The 16,839-nt window shown below is 56.5% G+C and overlaps 2 pseudogenes; one reads left to right on the top strand and one right to left on the bottom strand.

Annotated features, from left to right (window-relative positions):
* Positions 1-6,989, bottom strand: part of LOC121338688 — a 48,819-nt pseudogene extending 41,830 nt beyond the window's left edge.
* The window catches only part of LOC121338691, an 87,135-nt pseudogene extending 77,802 nt beyond the window's left edge, over positions 1-9,333 (top strand).
* Positions 9,334-16,839: the final 7,506 nt, after the last annotated feature.

Raw genomic sequence — 16,839 nt, 5'->3', positions numbered from 1 at the left:
ATCAATAAAGCCAATTTTAATAAAAATCAAAAAATAGAATTTATTGCGCCACCAATATACAGTCTCGACAGCCACAATCAAAGGGACAGCATCGACCCTGGATTTGGACTGGGTGAACCATGATCCAACCTCTTTCACATCAGACCCCAAATGTTCACAAATGCAGTCTGGTGTGGTCTGTTTTTATACTGTTTTTCTGGCCCGAGGCAGAGTCTCTCTTGTTCTTTTCATTTTTAAAACGTATTCATGTTGTTTCCTTTCTTCGAGTTGGGCTGGACAATGTGGTTCTCGGCGAGCCATGAATTCTGATGGGAGGGTTATGAGAACTGGGTATTTGGATGCAAGTTCGTGATAGCTCTGGTTATGTTGATCTGGGTACTTGTTGAGTGCTGATGACCAGGTGTTCCTTGAGTAATGATCCATCTCCTCGCGAGATTTTTCGATTGTAAATTAGACTGTTCCTTGCTGCCCTTTGCGATTTCACAGTGGCATGCCACAGTCCCCCTGTATGAAGCAATCCCTCACCTCCAGCTTGTGGATCTTACAGAGCTTTTTGGGATATCTCTTTTAAAACATTACGACATATATTTTCATCATATTTCATACAAGCATGAATTACTTAAATTATATATTACACTCCTATCCTGGTGTCACCCCTTTTCCCTCCCCACAGGGTGCCTGACTCAGCTTTTGCTCTCCCTGGGAGGGAATTTGGGGAGGGGGCAGAGGAGGTGCACAGCCCCCACAGGGGTGTGACCCCGGCCCAGCCCCTTTGTGCAGCATCAAGCTGGGCTCGGGGCCGCAGCAGGAAGAGCCGATGGGAAGCAGATCCTGCAGCTGGGACAGAGCTTGGGGTCAGGGCAAGGCCCTGCCCTGCACACCTGGCTCAGGTGTAACCTTGCCCCGCCAAGGGAGCGGGACATTCCCATCCTCATGGATCCTATCCCCAAAATCCCACTCTTGGGATTCCTCATCCATCTCTGCAGTCCCTGCTCCAACACCTCCAGGCCTTTGGGAAGAGCCCTGATGCTGACAGAACTTAGATCAAAGTTACAAGGTGCTGATAGAGCTTGAGTTATAAGACGTCAGGATAACCTGATATATCTATATAACCTGATATCAGTAGAACCAAAGTTATGACTTTTTATATATCAATATAAATATACCTAGATAACCTGAATCGTACATTTTTTGTGCCTATATAACCTGTGACTTTCCAGCTCTTGAACATCTTGGAGACTCTTGGAATGTCCCCATGGAAGCCCTCTGAGTGCTTGTGTCAAATTGGCTCCTTAGCAAGCAACCATCACCAGGCCCCATTCCTATGGTCAGTTTCCATGGCAACCATCAGCAGGACACATTCCTATGGTCAGTTTCCATGGCAACCATCAGCAGGACACATTGCTGTGGTCAGTTTCCATGGTAACCATCAGCAGGACACATTGCTGTGGTCAGTTTCCATGGCAACCATTCCCAGTCCTGAGATCCAGCCTGAGCCTGGCCCGACTCAGCTGCAGCCGTTCCCTCCAGTCCTGTCCCTGGGCACCAGAGGGAAGAGGTTCCCACAGCCCCAGCCAGGGACCCACTCCCAAGGCTGTTGCCACGGCCACCAGGGCTGGGACCAGCTGGGATGCTCAGTTTCCATGGGCCAGGGTTCAGGAATGGGATTTCCCCAATTTCCTGCTCCTGTTAAAATTGCACTGCCGCTCACTGCCCTCCCACCTCCCATGGAAAGCACAAAAGGCAAAGATCCCGGGCTGGAATAAGTTACTGGGAACAGCAACGGGATAAGGAACAAACAGGAACAGCAACAATATTGATAACAGAAAGGATAAGAAAAAGAATTTATTTACAGGGAAAACTGCAACAGCACCTACTAGCTCTTCCTGACTACATATTTTCTCCTGAATAGAAAAGACACCCTTCTCCTCAGGAGAGAGAGTCCCTTTCCCTGTTCCAAGCAATGACTTGAGGTGGGATCGAATATAATCATGGGCGCATGGCCAGACACTCATATTCTTCCATCCCACCTCACATCACTGGCAGGGGTGGGGAAAGGGACAGCTGTCTTCCCAATGTGGATCACAGGGAATGTGGGTCCTCTGACCAAGGATGAAGTTGGAAACACAGATGTAGCTCTTCCTGCACTTGGGGCACTGGCAGGGCTTCCCTTACTGGTGCCTTCGTTGGTGTCTGGTAAAGTTGGAGCTCTGGGTGAAGCTCTTCCCACACTGGGGACATTCATAGGGCCTGTCACCAGCATGGATGCGCCAGTGCCTGACAAGATCTGAGCTGCTCTGAAACCTCTTCTTACACTGGGGACACTCGTAGGGCCTCTCCCTGGTGTGGATGCGCCGGTGCCTGACAAGGGTGGAGTTGAGGTTGAAGCCCTTTCCACAGTTTGGGCAGCGGAAGGGCCTCTCCTCCGTGTGCGTACGCTGGTGCAGAAGGAGATTGGAGCTGGTATGAAACCTCTTCTCACAATCAGGACACTCATAGGGCCTCTCCCCAGTGTGGATCCGCTGATGGCGGATCAGGTGGGAGCTCTGTCTGAAGCTCTTCCCACATTCCCCACACTCGTAGGGCTTCTCCCCAGTGTGCAACCTCTGGTGGGCAGTCAGGCTGGACCTCTGGCTGAAGCTCTTCCCACATTCCAAGCACTCGTAAGGCCTCTCCCCATTGTGGACCCTCTGGTGGACGATCAGTTCGGAGCTGTCTCTGCAGCTCCTCCTACATTCACCACATTTGTAGGGCTTCTCCCTGCTTTGATGCTGCTCATGAACCACCAGGTTGGACCTCTGGCTGGATCTCCAGCTACCTTCCTGACCCAGGGTGGGTCTTTCTTCCTCAGAACACCCTGGGCTGTGTTTGCAGCCCCTCCTCGTGTGGCATCTCCAGGGCTTTTCATCCCCATTGGATTCCTGTGCTGTGGAACTGCTCAGAACAGCCTCTTCCATGAGGTTCTGCTGCGGGGATTTGTCCTCCCTGGTCTCTGGCCTCAGCTCCTTGTCTGGGGGAGGAATGACAAGGACAGGATAGGATTTGCCTCCATGCCAGAGGGAAAGGCAAGGAGATGCCCCCAGTGTGTCCCCAGCAGGACGGCATCGCCAGTGAGATTGTCCTGCAGCCAGGAGCCATGCTGGGCTGGGAGATGGAGCAGGAGAGAGGGTGGAAAGGGGCAGCGATTTCCTCCTCACCTGCAAAATCCAGATGTCCCCTTTGGCCCAAAATATCCCTCCCAAGAATGACCAAACATACTTGGGGCTCAATTCCAGAATCTGCAAGCTCCAAACACCCCTCCAAAATAAACACAGCTCCTGGTGACCCCTGATAAATTTGGGGTGAGCTCCCCCTCCCCATTCACTTGTGGGCTGAGGTGCAGGGGGGAAATGCTACCAGGGCTGGGGGTGCTGCAGACACAGAGGGTGGGTGGTGGAACCTTGTGGTTCTCCAGCTCCTGCTCCTCCTCTCTCCCTTCTCTTCCTCCCACTTCTCTTCCACTCCCACCCCAGCCCCCCCTGCTCCCATCCCCCTCTGCCACATGGCTGCCACATCACCAGCTGCTGGGTGGGGGGAGCCCCCTGATCAGCCCCCAGGGATGGCCAGGGGGCTTGGGGACCCCCCTCCCAGTGGAGATCCATCTCCACCTCTTCTTAGAGCTCCAGAAAATCACTCCAAGGGTCAAGTGCTGGGGGACATGGCTGGACCCCCATGGAGCCGCCCTTCTTCTGTCCCAGCTGCATTCTTCCCTCCCCTCTCCTCTCCTTTCTCAGTGTTCCCTCAATCCACAGACACCTCCCAACTCAATTTGGGTGTCCCATACCCCTCTCTTCCTCCACTGTTCCACCCCTTCCCCATCATCCCCTCAATCCCCAACCCCCTTCTCCATGCTGTGTTTTGGGGGTTCCAGGCCCCTCCTGGTCAGTCTGGGAGTCCCACTCTGCTTTTCACTCAATTTGGGGTCCCAAACCCTCCCCCTGTCTCACCCATTACCCCTCAGCTGGGGGAGCTCACCACCAGTGCCACCAGTATGGCCCCAGCTGTCCCCACTCTCCCAATCCCTAGCGCTGAGGGGTGCCAACAGCCCCAAAGGAGCTGTGGTGTGCCCTGGGGGGCTCCCCAAAGTAACCTCACCCTACGTAGCACTGAGAGCACTGGTCCAGACCAGTGCAGAGTGTGGCCAAGTGGCATCAGCAGTGCCTGGGCAGGGTTGGGACAGCATGGGGGGGCCCCAATCTGGGCACTCTTCACCTCCCCCCAGATTACACTTCCAGGGGGCACTGGGGAGGAGGAGGGATGAGGTGGGACCCAGAGGTGCCAGAGCCATGTGTCCCTTGCTGCCAGCATGACTCCCCTCAGGACAAGGCAGTACCCTGAAACTCCCTCAGAGGTGGTAGATACCCCGAAAGCCCATAAGGAGTGGGGTCCCCCTGGCCTCACTATCCTGAACCTTCAGCTGCCTCATCCCAGGCCCCCTCCCCTCCCATCCCTCTCCCTCAGACTTCATCCCACACCTCAATCCACATCCCACCCTTCCCAGGCCCCATCCCATCCCACACCATCCCAGTTCTCCAGGCAGCTGCCACCGGGCTCCCCCAAAAAAACCCGCATTCCGGGGACTCCCCAGTATCCCCTCAAGGGGCATTTGCGACTCACATTTGGAGTCCTGCAAAGTCCAAACATCCCCACGGCACCAGAAACTTTAAAGGTATTTGGAGCTCAGTTCTGGAGTCTACCCTCTCCCTGCTGTCACCGTGCTCGTCCATCACCCGTTCCCGTGTCACCCCACTCCTGGTCCAGTCTGGATCCCATTTCCAATCTCATTCCCTGTCCTTATCCAAAACTCTCTGCCTGGTTGCCATTCCCATATTCCCAGTCCCATACTCCCTGCCTTGATCCTGTTCTTGTACTCCAGGTCTTGCTGCTGGTCCCACATTTCCATTTCTGTATTAGCTGTCCTGTTCCCATTCCTGCATTCCCATTTGTGATCCCGGTCGCATCTTCCTAATCCCAATCCCATATTCTCTCTCCAGTTTCTGTTTGCATATTACATGTCCTGTTCCCATATACAGATCCCTGGTCCCACTCCAGGTCCAAGTTCCCATTCTCGGTCCCAATCCCTGTCCCAGATGCAGTCCCACATTCCTGGTCCCGATCCCATAATTCCAGAATCATTCCCATTTCCTGGTCCCATTCCCTGTCCCATTCCCGAGGGGTGCCTCTGTCATGGTGCCCTGAGGGCTCCGCAGCTCGGGCTGGCTGTGCCACACGAACCGTTCAGGCCTGCTGCTGTCCTTGGCCAGCTGCAGAGAGCACAAGGCTTTGGGCATTTCCCAGAGGCGCCCAGCTGGCCGGAGCAGCCCCTCCTGGCAGCAGCCGCTGTGGCTCAGAGCCCTCCCTCATGCTGGGGCCATGGAGGGGCCGTGGGCCTGGAGGAGGCTCCTGTTCTTGAGACGGGAGCAAGGCTGCAGCTCCCGGCTCCGGGCCCTGGGCCGCAGCAGCCCAGGGGAGGCCCAGCCGCAGAGCTCACAGCCCCTGCTGGGTTTCACCTGGACGCTTTGGAGCACGAATCCCCATCCCATATTCTCTCTGCCGTTGCTGTTTCCGTACTCACTGTCCCGTTCTCATATTCCCGCTCCCGCTCCCTGTCCCCTCTCACCGGACGCCGCCGCCATCGCTGCGGCGCCCCCGGCCCCTGCGTTCCCTGCTGTCACCCTACTTGCTCACCATCCGTTCTCATGTCAGCATGCTTGTCTCGTCCTGCACCCATCCCAGTCCATTCCCAGTCTCACTCCCTGCCCCATGCTCTCTACCCAGCTGCCATTCCCATATTCCTAGTCCCATATTCCCTGTCCTGTTCCCGTATTCCCAGTCCTGCATTCCCATATTCCCTGTCCTGTTCCCAGAGTCCCAGTCCCAGGCTCGCTCATCTATTCCCGTTTCCAATCCTGATCCCATCTCCCGGATCCCCATCCCATATTCTCGATCTGGTTGAAGTTCTCGAATTACGTGTCCCATTCCAATATTCCCATTCCCGGTTCCATTCCAGGTCCTTCTCTGTATTCCCAGTCCCATTCCCAGTCATTTTCCCCATTCCTGGTCCCATTCCCAGTCTCTGTCTTGTATTTCCAGTCCCAATCGCAGTCCCTTATTCACAGTCCATATCCCCATTTGCAGTCCTGGTCACTGTCTCTTATTTCGAGTCCCATTCCTAGTTCCGGTCCCTGTCCCCATTCTCGGTCCATGTCCCTATTCTCAGTCATGTCCCATATTCCTAGACCCATTCACAGTCCATGTCCCCATTTGCAGTCCTGGTCCCCGTCTCTTAAGTCCCATTCCCAGTTCTAGTCCCTGTCCCCATTCTCGGTCCATGGCCCCAGTCCCTGTCCTTATTCCCAGTCCCATCCCATATTCCTAGTCCCATTCGCAGTCCCTGTCCCATTCCCGGTCCTGTCCTGGTCCCTGTCCCTATTCCTGGTCCCATTCCCGAGGGGTGCCTCTGTCATGGTGCCCTGAGGGCTCCGCAGCTCGGGCTGGCTGTGCCACACGAACCGTTCAGGCCTGCTGCTGTCCTTGGCCAGCTGCAGAGGGCACAAGGCTTTGGGCATTTCCCAGAGGCGCCCAGCTGGCCGGAGCAGCCCCTGCTGGCAGCAGCCGCTGTGGCTCAGAGCCCTCCCTCATGCTGGGGCCATGGAGGGGCCGTGGGCCTGGAGGAGGCTCCTGTTCTTGAGACGGGAGCAAGGCTGCAGCTCCCGGCTCCGGGCCCTGGGCCGCAGCAGCCCAGGGGAGGCCCAGCCGCAGAGCTCACAGCCCCTGCTGGGTTTCACCTGGACGCTTTGGAGCACGAATCCCCATCCCATATTCTCTCTGCCGTTGCTGTTTCCGTACTCACTGTCCCGTTCTCATATTCCCGCTCCCGCTCCCTGTCCCCTCTCACCGGACGCCGCCGCCATCGCTGCGGCGCCCCCGGCCCCTGCGTCTCCGACCAAATCCCGCGCTGCTCCCGCCCACCAATCCCAGCGGGCGATCTCTCCCTTATTTGCATAATCACGCCCTTCGGTCTGTTCTCCCGCCTCTGCCGGCTGCAGCCCCGTCCGGGCGCTGTTTGCTCCCAGTTCCCTCCCAGCGCTCCCAGTAAGAGCGGCACTGGCAGGGAAAGCGCTCCCAGTTCCTTCCCCTTGCTCTCAGTGTCTCTCCCAGTACTCTCCCTGTTGTTCCCAGTGCTCCACTATTACTCCGAGTGCTGCGCGTGGCGCGCTAGTTTTGCAACCCCCGCAGGGCAAGAGCGCGTCTGCTTTCCCTGTTGTTCCCAGTGCTCCACTATTACTCGGAGTGCTGCGCGTGGCGCGCTAGTTTTGCAACCCCCGCAGGGCAAGAGCGCGTCTGCTTCTCCGTATCAGCACTTGCCCGGGCCGGACTGGGACGGAGGACGAATGGGAGGAAGAGGATGGACAGAGGAACAGGAGAAGGAAGAGGAGGAGCCCCAACACCACGCGGTTCCCCCGCTCCGGCCGCAGCTCTCCCGGCTCCAGCTGCATCGCCCCCCGGAACCCGCAGGTGAGCGGGGAGGGGGAGCTCGCCCCAAATCCATCGGGGTGGGATCTCCGGGAGGGTTTTTTTGCGGGGCAGGCGATGTTTGCATCGTGGCACGGAGGCAAATCCCATCCTCTCCTTGTCCTTCCTCCCCCAGGCACTGAGCTGAGGATGGAGACCATTGAGGACAAATCCCCGCAGCAGAAGGTCATGGAAGAGGGGGTTTTGAGCGGCTCCACGGCGCAGGAATCCAATGGGGAGGAAAATCCCCGGAGATCCCGCACGAGGAGGGGCTGCAAACGCAGATCTCGGGGATCCGAGGAGGCAAGACCCACCCTGGGCCGGGGTGGTGACCAGAACTCGGAGCTGGGGGTCCATGAGCAGCTCCAGGGTGGGGAGAAGCCCCACAAGTGCTCGAAATGTGGGAAGAGCTTCAGGTGGAAATCCAACCTGGTCGAGCACTGCAGAATCCACACGGGGGAGAAGCCCTATGAGTGTGGGCAGTGTGGGAAGAGCTTCAGCCAGAGCTCCCATCTGATTGCCCACCTGAGGATGCACACTGGGGAGAGGCCCTATGAGTGTGATAAATGCAAGAAGAGGTTTCAGACCAAGTCCTGTCTCCTCAGTCACCAACGCATTCACACAGGAGAGAGGCCCTTCCAGTGCCCTGACTGCGGGAAGGGCTTCAGGGAGAAATCCACCCTCGTCAAGCACCGGCGCATCCACAGCGGGGAGAGGCCCTACGAGTGTGATCAGTGCAGGAAGAGGTTTCACACCAGCTCCTACCTCCTGCTCCACCAGCGCGTTCACACTGACGAGAGGCCCTTCCTCTGCCCTGACTGTGGGAAGGGCTTCAAGGAGAACTCCAGCCTCGTCACCCACCGGCGCATCCACACCGGGGAGAAGCCCTATGAGTGTGGGCAGTGTGGGAAGAGGTTCAGAGAGAGATTCAGCCTGATTCTCCACCAGAGGAGCCACACCAAGGAGAAGCCCTACGAGTGTGGGGAGTGTGGGAAGAGTTTCATTACCGGCTCCAGCCTGACTGTCCACCAGAGGAGCCACACCAAGGAGAAGCCCTACGAGGGTGATCAATGCAAGAAGAGGTTTCAGACCAACTCCACTCTCATCGTGCACCAGCGCATTCACACAGACGAGAGGCCCTTCTGCTGCCCCGACTGCGGGAAGGGCTTCAGGGAGAACTCCACCCTCATCAAGCACCGGCGCATCCACACCGGGGAGAAGCCCTACGAGTGTGATCAGTGCAGGAAGAGGTTTCACACCACATCCGATGCCCTCAAGCACCAGCGCGTTCACACAGACGAGAGGCCCTTCCGCTGCTCCGACTGTGGGAAGGGTTTCAAGCGCAACTCCAACCTCGTCAGGCACCGGCGCACCCACACCGGGGAGAGGCCCTACGAGTGTGGGCAGTGTGGGAAGAGCTTCTCCCAGAACGCCCAACTGATCATCCACCAGAGGAGCCACACGGGGGAGAGGCCCTACGAGTGTGCCCAGTGTGGGAAGAGCTTCACCAGTAGCTCTACCTTGAACAGACACCAACGGAGCCAGCACTAAGGGCAGCCCTTCGTGAGCTGCTCGAGCTCCATCCCCCATGGGAGGATCCGTGCTGGATGATCCCCAGTGGGCAGAGCCCCAGTGAACCATGGTGCCGGTGATCCCTCTTGGGAAAACACCTGCCTGGGGGCTCCACATCCTCCTGGCTCCCCGGGGCCTGGATTTTCTATTACTTTCTTGTTGTCCTTTCCAAACACCCAAATCCGGGGTTAAAAATAAAGACATTGAACTAAGACAAGGATGGGGACATGGGGGATCTTCCAGGGGATGAGGGGGATGCTAAGTCCAAGGGAGTTGAGGGTTTCTGGGAAGGACTTGGGGTTTGCTCAGGGCTTTGGGCACCCCAGGCCCAGCAGCTCCAGCTGTGCTGGGAGACCCTGGCAAAGGTTCTGGGGCCACTGATCAAGGAATCCCTGCCCTGGAACTGTCCCGCTTCCTGCTGTCCCCTGTCCAGGATCTCCCCCACCCCCATTCTTGTATCATCCCACTCCCACTTCCAGCCTGCTCTGATTCCAGTCCAGATCCCATTCCCTGTCCTGTATTCTGTGTCTGGCTGCTGTTCCTGTATTCCCAGTCCCATATTCCCTGTCCTGTTCCCGTTGTCCTATTCCCAGTCCCGCTTCAAGACTCGCATTTCCATACTCCCTGTCCTGTTCCCATTTTTCTATTCCCAGTCACAGTCTCATTTCCAATCCCGGTCCCATCTTGCTAATGCCCATACCATATTCTCACTCTGGTAGCTGTTTCCCTATTCCCTGTTCCGTTCCAATATTGCCCTCCGCGGTCCCATTCCAGGTTCCTCTCCCATATTCCCTCTCCTGTTCCCGGTCCGTGTCCCGTAATCCCGGCCCCATTCCCAATCACTGACTCGTATTTTCAGCCCAGTTCCCGGTACATATTCAGTGTCGCAGTCCCGTAGTCCTGGTCCCTGTCTGTTATTTCCAGTCCCATTCCCGCTCCCTGTCCCCATTCCCTGTCCCCATTCCCGCTCCCTGTCCCGTCTCACCGGACGCCGCCGCCATCGCTGCAAACCCCGCCCCCAGCCGTGACGTCACCGAGCAAACCCCGCGCTGCAGACGCCCGCCAATCCCAGCGCGCGATCGCTCCCATCTTTGCATAACCCCGCCCGTTCGGGTTGGCCCCGCCCTCCGCCGGCTGCAGCCCCGTCCGGGCGCTGTTCGCTCCCAGTTCCCTCCCAGCGCTCCCAGTAAGAAAGGGACTGGCAGAGAAAGCGCTCCCAGTTCCATCCCGCTGCGCCCAGCATCGCTGCTCGTGCTCTCAGGATCGTTCCCGGTGCTACCAGTATCGCTCCCAGTGCCGGCTGGGCGGGGCCGCTTTGGAATCCCCAGGGCAGAGCGCAGCTGCTTTTGGGTGTCGGCACCGCCCGGGCCGGGCTGGGAGCGGAGGGAGAGGAGGGAGCGGGAGGGAGAGGAGGAGGAGGGAGAGAAGGAGATAGAAAAGGAGGAAGAATAAAAATAAGAGGAAGAGGAGGGACAAAGGAAGAGGAGAAGCGGCAGGAGAAGCAGCCTCAAGCCCGCTCCGGCCGCAGCTCCCCCGGCTCCTGCTGCATCGCCCCCCGGAACCCGCAGGTGAGCGGGGAGGGGGAGCTCGCCCCAGTGCAACCTCAGCAGCCACCAGCACACCCACACCAGGGAGAGGCCCTGAGGGTGTTCTGAGTGTGGGAAGAGCTTCTCACTGAGGTCTGCCTTGACCAGACACCAACAGAGCTACCACTAAGGGAAGCCCTGCGAGTGCCATGAGTGCAGGAAGAGTTTCATGTGCTGCTCCAGCTCCATCCCCCATGGGAGGATCCTCACTGGACCCCCGGTGATCCGTGGTGCCTGTGATCTCTTTTGGGAAGTCACCTGCCTGGGGGGCTCCACATCCTTGTGTCTCCCCATCAGCACCTGCACACATCCACATCCCAACACCAGAAATCCACTGTGGAGAGCAGATTTGTTGACTTCTGAGCCCAGAAAAATCTCACTTTTTGTATCTTCTGGTGTCATCAAGCGACATTGAATGGCCTTGGAGATCTTCTCCATCATAAATCCATCCTTTTAATTCTCTCTGGGCCACAGGCATCTTCCACAGCCCAATGGGGATGGATTGGGGCAAAACCCCTGATTTTGGAGACAGTTGGGTGGAAGCCCCTCCAATAAAGGTTTTTTCCACCCATTCAAGAACGTGGATGCTCTGCTGGCAGGGAACGTAAATAATTTTGTTTAGGCCTTGAAATGAGAAGGTTTCTGTTCATCCTTTTGAAAGCCCTGAAACTGGGGTAAAAATAAAGGTGCTGAACTATGGCATGGATGGGGACATGTGAGAACATGGGAAACATGGATGGGGACATGAACTAGGACAGCATCAGTGGCACCACCTGTGCCACCACAGTGCCACCAGCACCTTCATCTTGGCCATGGCCAAGCGCTGTCCAATGCAGTGTTTTGAGAACACTCAGAGAAAGAACTACAAACAATTTCTAATCTTTGCAGCTGGTGCTGTTGTTACTTGTCACATGTTTACAAGAAGGGCGGTTTGTAATTAGCCAGTGGTGTGAGGGGTGTTGATTAATGACCAGTTAGGTCAAATTCCATTGTAGCTGTCTATAAAGGGAATGTGGTTTTCTAATAAACTTTGCACTGCCTCCTGAAGACCCAGAGTCTGTGTCGCTTCATTGAGCTGTCCCTTGTACAACAGCAACATGCAGAGTCACGTGGCCCCATGCTGGGTGTCACCAGCAGTGTCCTGGTGGTCACCACAGGTGTGGTGACATTGTCCCCTGATGTGTGTCCTGGTGGCATTGTGTCCCATCCCCTCTGTTTGTCCCCATTCCCCACCGTGGCTCCCTGTCACCCCTCTGTGTATCCCTGTCCTGCCCCGTGTGTCCCTGTCACCCCTCTGTGTGTCCCTGTCACCCCTCTCGGTGTCCCTGTCCTCCCTGTGACTCGCTGTCCCCATCTCTCCTGTATCTCCCTGTCACCCCTCTGTGTGTCCCTGTCCCTCCCCCGATGTCCCTGTCCCCCGGCCCTGGTGGGGCCAAAGTCCCCAGGTCTCAGGATCTCCTCTGCTCTGGTCTGGTTGGGAAGATCCCAAGGTGTGTCTCTGTTAAAAGTCTCTTTTCCCCAACCCAGCAGCCGAAGAAGGAGTCGAGAAGTCTTCGGTTCACGTTCTCAAGGTTGTTTATTATTTCTTGTCTAAAACATTTTCTGTCTGGCCTGCCAAGGTCTGTTCTGCAGGTCGGTCTGAGGCACACTCCCACCTCTCGGGCTGGTGCTATCTTGTGTACTAAAAACTATGTTTGCAATTATGTTCCAATACCTATCACCTGTGTTAGACAGTGACTTTCTACTCTAAACCAATCTGTGAGTGCCAACATCATCCTGAACATGGATGCCAGGGAGAAGAAGGACAGGGCACACCCAAATCCCTCCATCTTGGAACCCCTGATCCTCGTGTACAGAATTCCAAATCCCCCTGTACCGTACCCCAAAATTTTTCCCTTCACCCTGTGATGGCTCCTACTGTGCTACTTAAACTTTTGTGACTTGTAATTCTTCATATAACATTGGTAATTTGCTCCATGGATTGAGATCAAATTCCCAGGTGTCCTTTGGCTTCCTGCCAGGGTCTCTGAGCCCCTAACAGGGTTTTAAGACATCCAGGGCATCCAGAGGGATGTCCTGGGTTCTGACACCCAAGGTCCCAGGACCCTCCAGGTATCCGTGTCCCTCAGGATGTTCCCATGGCTGGTCCTGGCACTGAGTGTCTGCGCCTGCCCCAGCACAGGTAGGGACACGCCACAACACCCTGTGACACGCTGTGATACCCAACGACATCTGACAACACCCTTTCTCCTCTGATTCTGGGTCCTTTCCCCCCACTTTGTGACCTTTTCCCCTCTTTTGTACCCTTTCCCCCTCTTTTGGGTTCCTTCTCCCTGTTTTGTGTCTTCTCCTCCCTGTTTTGTGTCCTTTCCCCTTTTTGGGTCACTTCCCCCTTATTTAGGGTTTCTTGCCCCCTATTTTGGATCCTTTCCCTCTTTTGCACCCTTTCCCCCAATTTTGGGCACTCTCCTGTGGCGCTGTGTTGTCGTGGTGTGCCTCAGCTTCCCCAGTCCCTCCCCTGAAGTTTCCTTCCCCAGGTGTCAATCACCTCTCCTTTCCCCCACCCTGACCCCCGCTGGGCACTGTCTATCAACCCAGAAATTCCAAGGGGAGCATCGACACGCCACAACACCCTGTGACACGCTGTGATACCCAACGACATCTGACAACACCCTTTCTCCTCTGATTCTGGGTCCTTTCCCCCCACTTTGTGACCTTTTCCCCTCTTTTGTACCCTTTCCCCCTCTTTTGGGTTCCTTCTCCCTGTTTTGTGTCTTCTCCTCCCTGTTTTGTGTCCTTTCCCCTTTTTGGGTCACTTCCCCCTTATTTAGGGTTTCTTGCCCCCTATTTTGGATCCTTTCCCTCTTTTGCACCCTTTCCCCCAATTTTGGGCACTCTCCTGTGGCGCTGTGTTGTCGTGGTGTGCCTCAGCTTCCCCGGTCCCTCCCCTGAAGTTTCCTTCCCCAGGTGTCAATCACCTCTCCTTTCCCCCACCCTGACCCCCGCTGGGCACTGTCTATCAACCCAGAAATTCCAAGGGGAGTATCGAGTGATTGGCAGGTTCAAAGGATGCTCTGAACCCCCTAGGGGCCATTGCCCCCTCCAGGTGTCCCTCTCTCCCGAGACCCTGTACCTGGATTGGTGGTCCTTGGTTCCCCCCCTTCCACTCTCCCCCAGGTTAAAAGGGCAAGCACACCATGCACAGGGGCGTCCTGGTGGAATTTGTTATGAATAAAAAGTTATCTATTTTGTTTAAGGTTGCAGAGTTAAAACTGGGTGGACCAGTTGCTATTAAGTTAGCTTCATTGTTAAGAGTTCTTCAATTGCCCGTTAATGGTTGGTGATTAGCCATTGTCCCCTGGTGCTTGCCAGGGAGTGACACCAGGACCCTGCAGCACCAGGAGAATGGGAGTGGCATCAGAGCTCTTATGCAGATGAGAAATGCATTGCACTAAATCTTACAATTTTCCAGGAAAATCCCTAAAAACAACGAGCCAACATAGAACTAGGGGACCTAGGTGATGTCTAAGGATGGGCGCGTAGTCCAGTGTCTGCTGGGATCCTTTTTGCTTCTCACCCTGACCTCAAAGATGTTCACTAGGGAGAGGACCCGAAGTGTTGGACCTAAAAGGTGGAATCTGCTAGTCTCTTGTGAGGATAGAATCCCCAGCTCTGCCTGCAGACCAGTGGACAAAGCTGCACCATCCTCCTCCTCCTTTGTGTCACTCCTGGGAGCGACTGCGGCGTGGGCACGACCCGTCGATTTCTCCCCACCTGAGCTGATTCTCTTTAATAAAGGCATTAAGAAGGAGAAAGATCTCCTGCCCATTTATTTCAGAGTTGTTACTGCATTCAGAGGCCATGTGGCGCAGAATAAAAACTCTGGATTAACCCCTCCATCAGGACTGACTCCTTCTTCACCACCGCCTTAAAACATTTCTCCAGCTCAGGGACGCCTGAGGAGTGACCCTCTTCTACCAAAAAGCCCCAGCTTGTAAACACAGGAGCTCGGGACATCCCTGGATTTGTCCCCACGTGCTCACCTGCAACTTACAGCGAGCCAGAGCATTTCAGGGGTGCAAAACACCACAGGTGCTGCTATTTGGTACAGCAGCAGGGACCAGACAAGCCAAGGCGCGTCCGGTTCAGTAATATTGGTAAAAAACCAATACTCCCCTGCTGAATTTGGCAAATTTTTGGGTGCATCCCACCCTCCAACCCCCTCTCCAACCCTTAACCCCCTTTCACCCCCTGCCCCCAGGTGTGTCCCCAGGTGTTTCCCCAGCTGTCCCCTTGTCTTGGTTTGAAAAGACAGGTGTCTGCTAAGGAAGGCAGGAGCCTCCCCTGAACTGGAAACTGTAAATCCCCTCCCTCTGAATTTGAAATTAAGGGGGGAGCTCTCGAGATAAAGAAAACTGCCCAATTAACTGAAGATAACTGCCCCACCTCTAACAGATGGCAAATAGAATGCACATTGCCTTGCAATCTAGGACACTCCCCACACCACATGGACTTGTTTCTCGCCACCCTGGATGCCCTCAAGTCCCCGGCCCAGGACTGTGGATCTCCTCTTCCAGGAGATCCAGAGCTGGCCCGGCCTCCAGGGGACACCAGTGGCCCTGGGGCTCAGGGTGGGTGGCCTGGTGGGGTTGCTGGGAGGGGGTTTGGGGTCATCTTGGGACTCACCGTGGGTCTTGTCCACTCTGCAGTGAGGAGTGGCCCTGGCCAGGGACCCTGGGATGGACGGGGCAGGAGAGGTTGGACCCTGCTCCAGATGGACACCAGAGCCATGGATCCGTGTCTGGATGGACACTGGTCTGGATGGACACCAGAGCCATGGATCCCAGTGTGGATGGACACTGGTCTGGATGGACACCAGACCATGGATCCCAGTGTGGATGGACACTGGTCTGGATGGACACCAGACCATGGATCCCAGTGTGGATGGACACTGGTCTGGATGGACACCAGACCATGGATCCCAGTGTGGATGGACACTGGTCTGGATGGACACCAGAGCCATGGATCCCACTCTGGATGGAAACTGGACTGGATGGACACCAGACCAGAGCCATGGATCCCAGCAGGACACTCGTCTGGACAGCCCTGGCCCTGCAGCCTCCCAGCCTGGCCAGCCCCAGCCCAGACGCCCACCAACCTGGCCACAGCCTGGCCCGTCCCCTGGCCCACCAGCCCATCCCAGTAGCCCCAACCCCAAACCCTACAAAATGAATCCAATTCCTAAACATCAGTTCCAGGTGGTGCCTGCAGAGCAGGGAAACTGAGGCACAGGCTGGGAGGGTGATTTTGTGATGATGGCAGGGGATTTTAGGACCCACCCTGGAGACCCCAAAATGAGCACCCACCCCCCAAATTGTCACCGCAGCATCCCGGGACCCCCAGCTGTCACATGGGGGGACTCCAGGAGCCACTGTGACCCCGCAGTCCCTTCGAGGGGTGACCCGCGGTGTCCCCCCGGTGTCACCGCCGTGTCCCCAGCGGGAGGAGCGGCATCACCTCCCGCAGGAGGAGGTGAGGCTGTGGCTGAAAGTCCCGCCCGGTCACACGGGGAAGCCGCGACAGGAGCGGGGCCGAGCGCGGGCGCGGCAGCGGAGGCACCGCGGGCACGGAGCGGAGTGCCGGGGGCAGGGTTCTCACCCGCTGCACCCCCGCTAGATGTTTCTCTTCACCAGACAGAAGGAGGGCAGCTCGAGTCCTGGATAATTCCAACTGCTTTATTGCAGGGTCCAAAAGGGATAGGAAAACACGGAGGATAGGCTGAGGGACGGACGGTGAGTCGGAGGGACAGCAGGGATGGGAACAACCAGCAGAAGGACACCAGGGCCAGTGCCACGTCTTTGGGGAAAGTTACAGTTTTTGTGCACAGCTACATGTCGAGGGGGATGAGAGGGGAAAAGTTTTCACAGGAGTAACTAGTGAAAGATACAAAGGGTACAGAATGGGTGGGAGTACAGCATTCGAACCACGGGAAAGGAATGAATTTCTTCTGGCTTAGACAACGGTGCTTTCCCAGGGCATTCCTGAGATGCTTTCTCACCCCCGACCCCCACAGCGCAGGACGCGGGGACAGTCCCCAGGGTCCCCTCGGGGGATGCTGCGGCCGGGG

Source organism: Onychostruthus taczanowskii, unplaced genomic scaffold (assembly GCF_017590055.1).
Source record: "Onychostruthus taczanowskii isolate IOZ18803 unplaced genomic scaffold, ASM1759005v1 scaffold310, whole genome shotgun sequence".
Classification (NCBI taxonomy): Eukaryota; Metazoa; Chordata; class Aves; order Passeriformes; family Passeridae; genus Onychostruthus; species Onychostruthus taczanowskii.
Note: the sequence above shows the minus strand (reverse complement) of the source record. Positions and strands in the feature narration are given on the sequence as shown.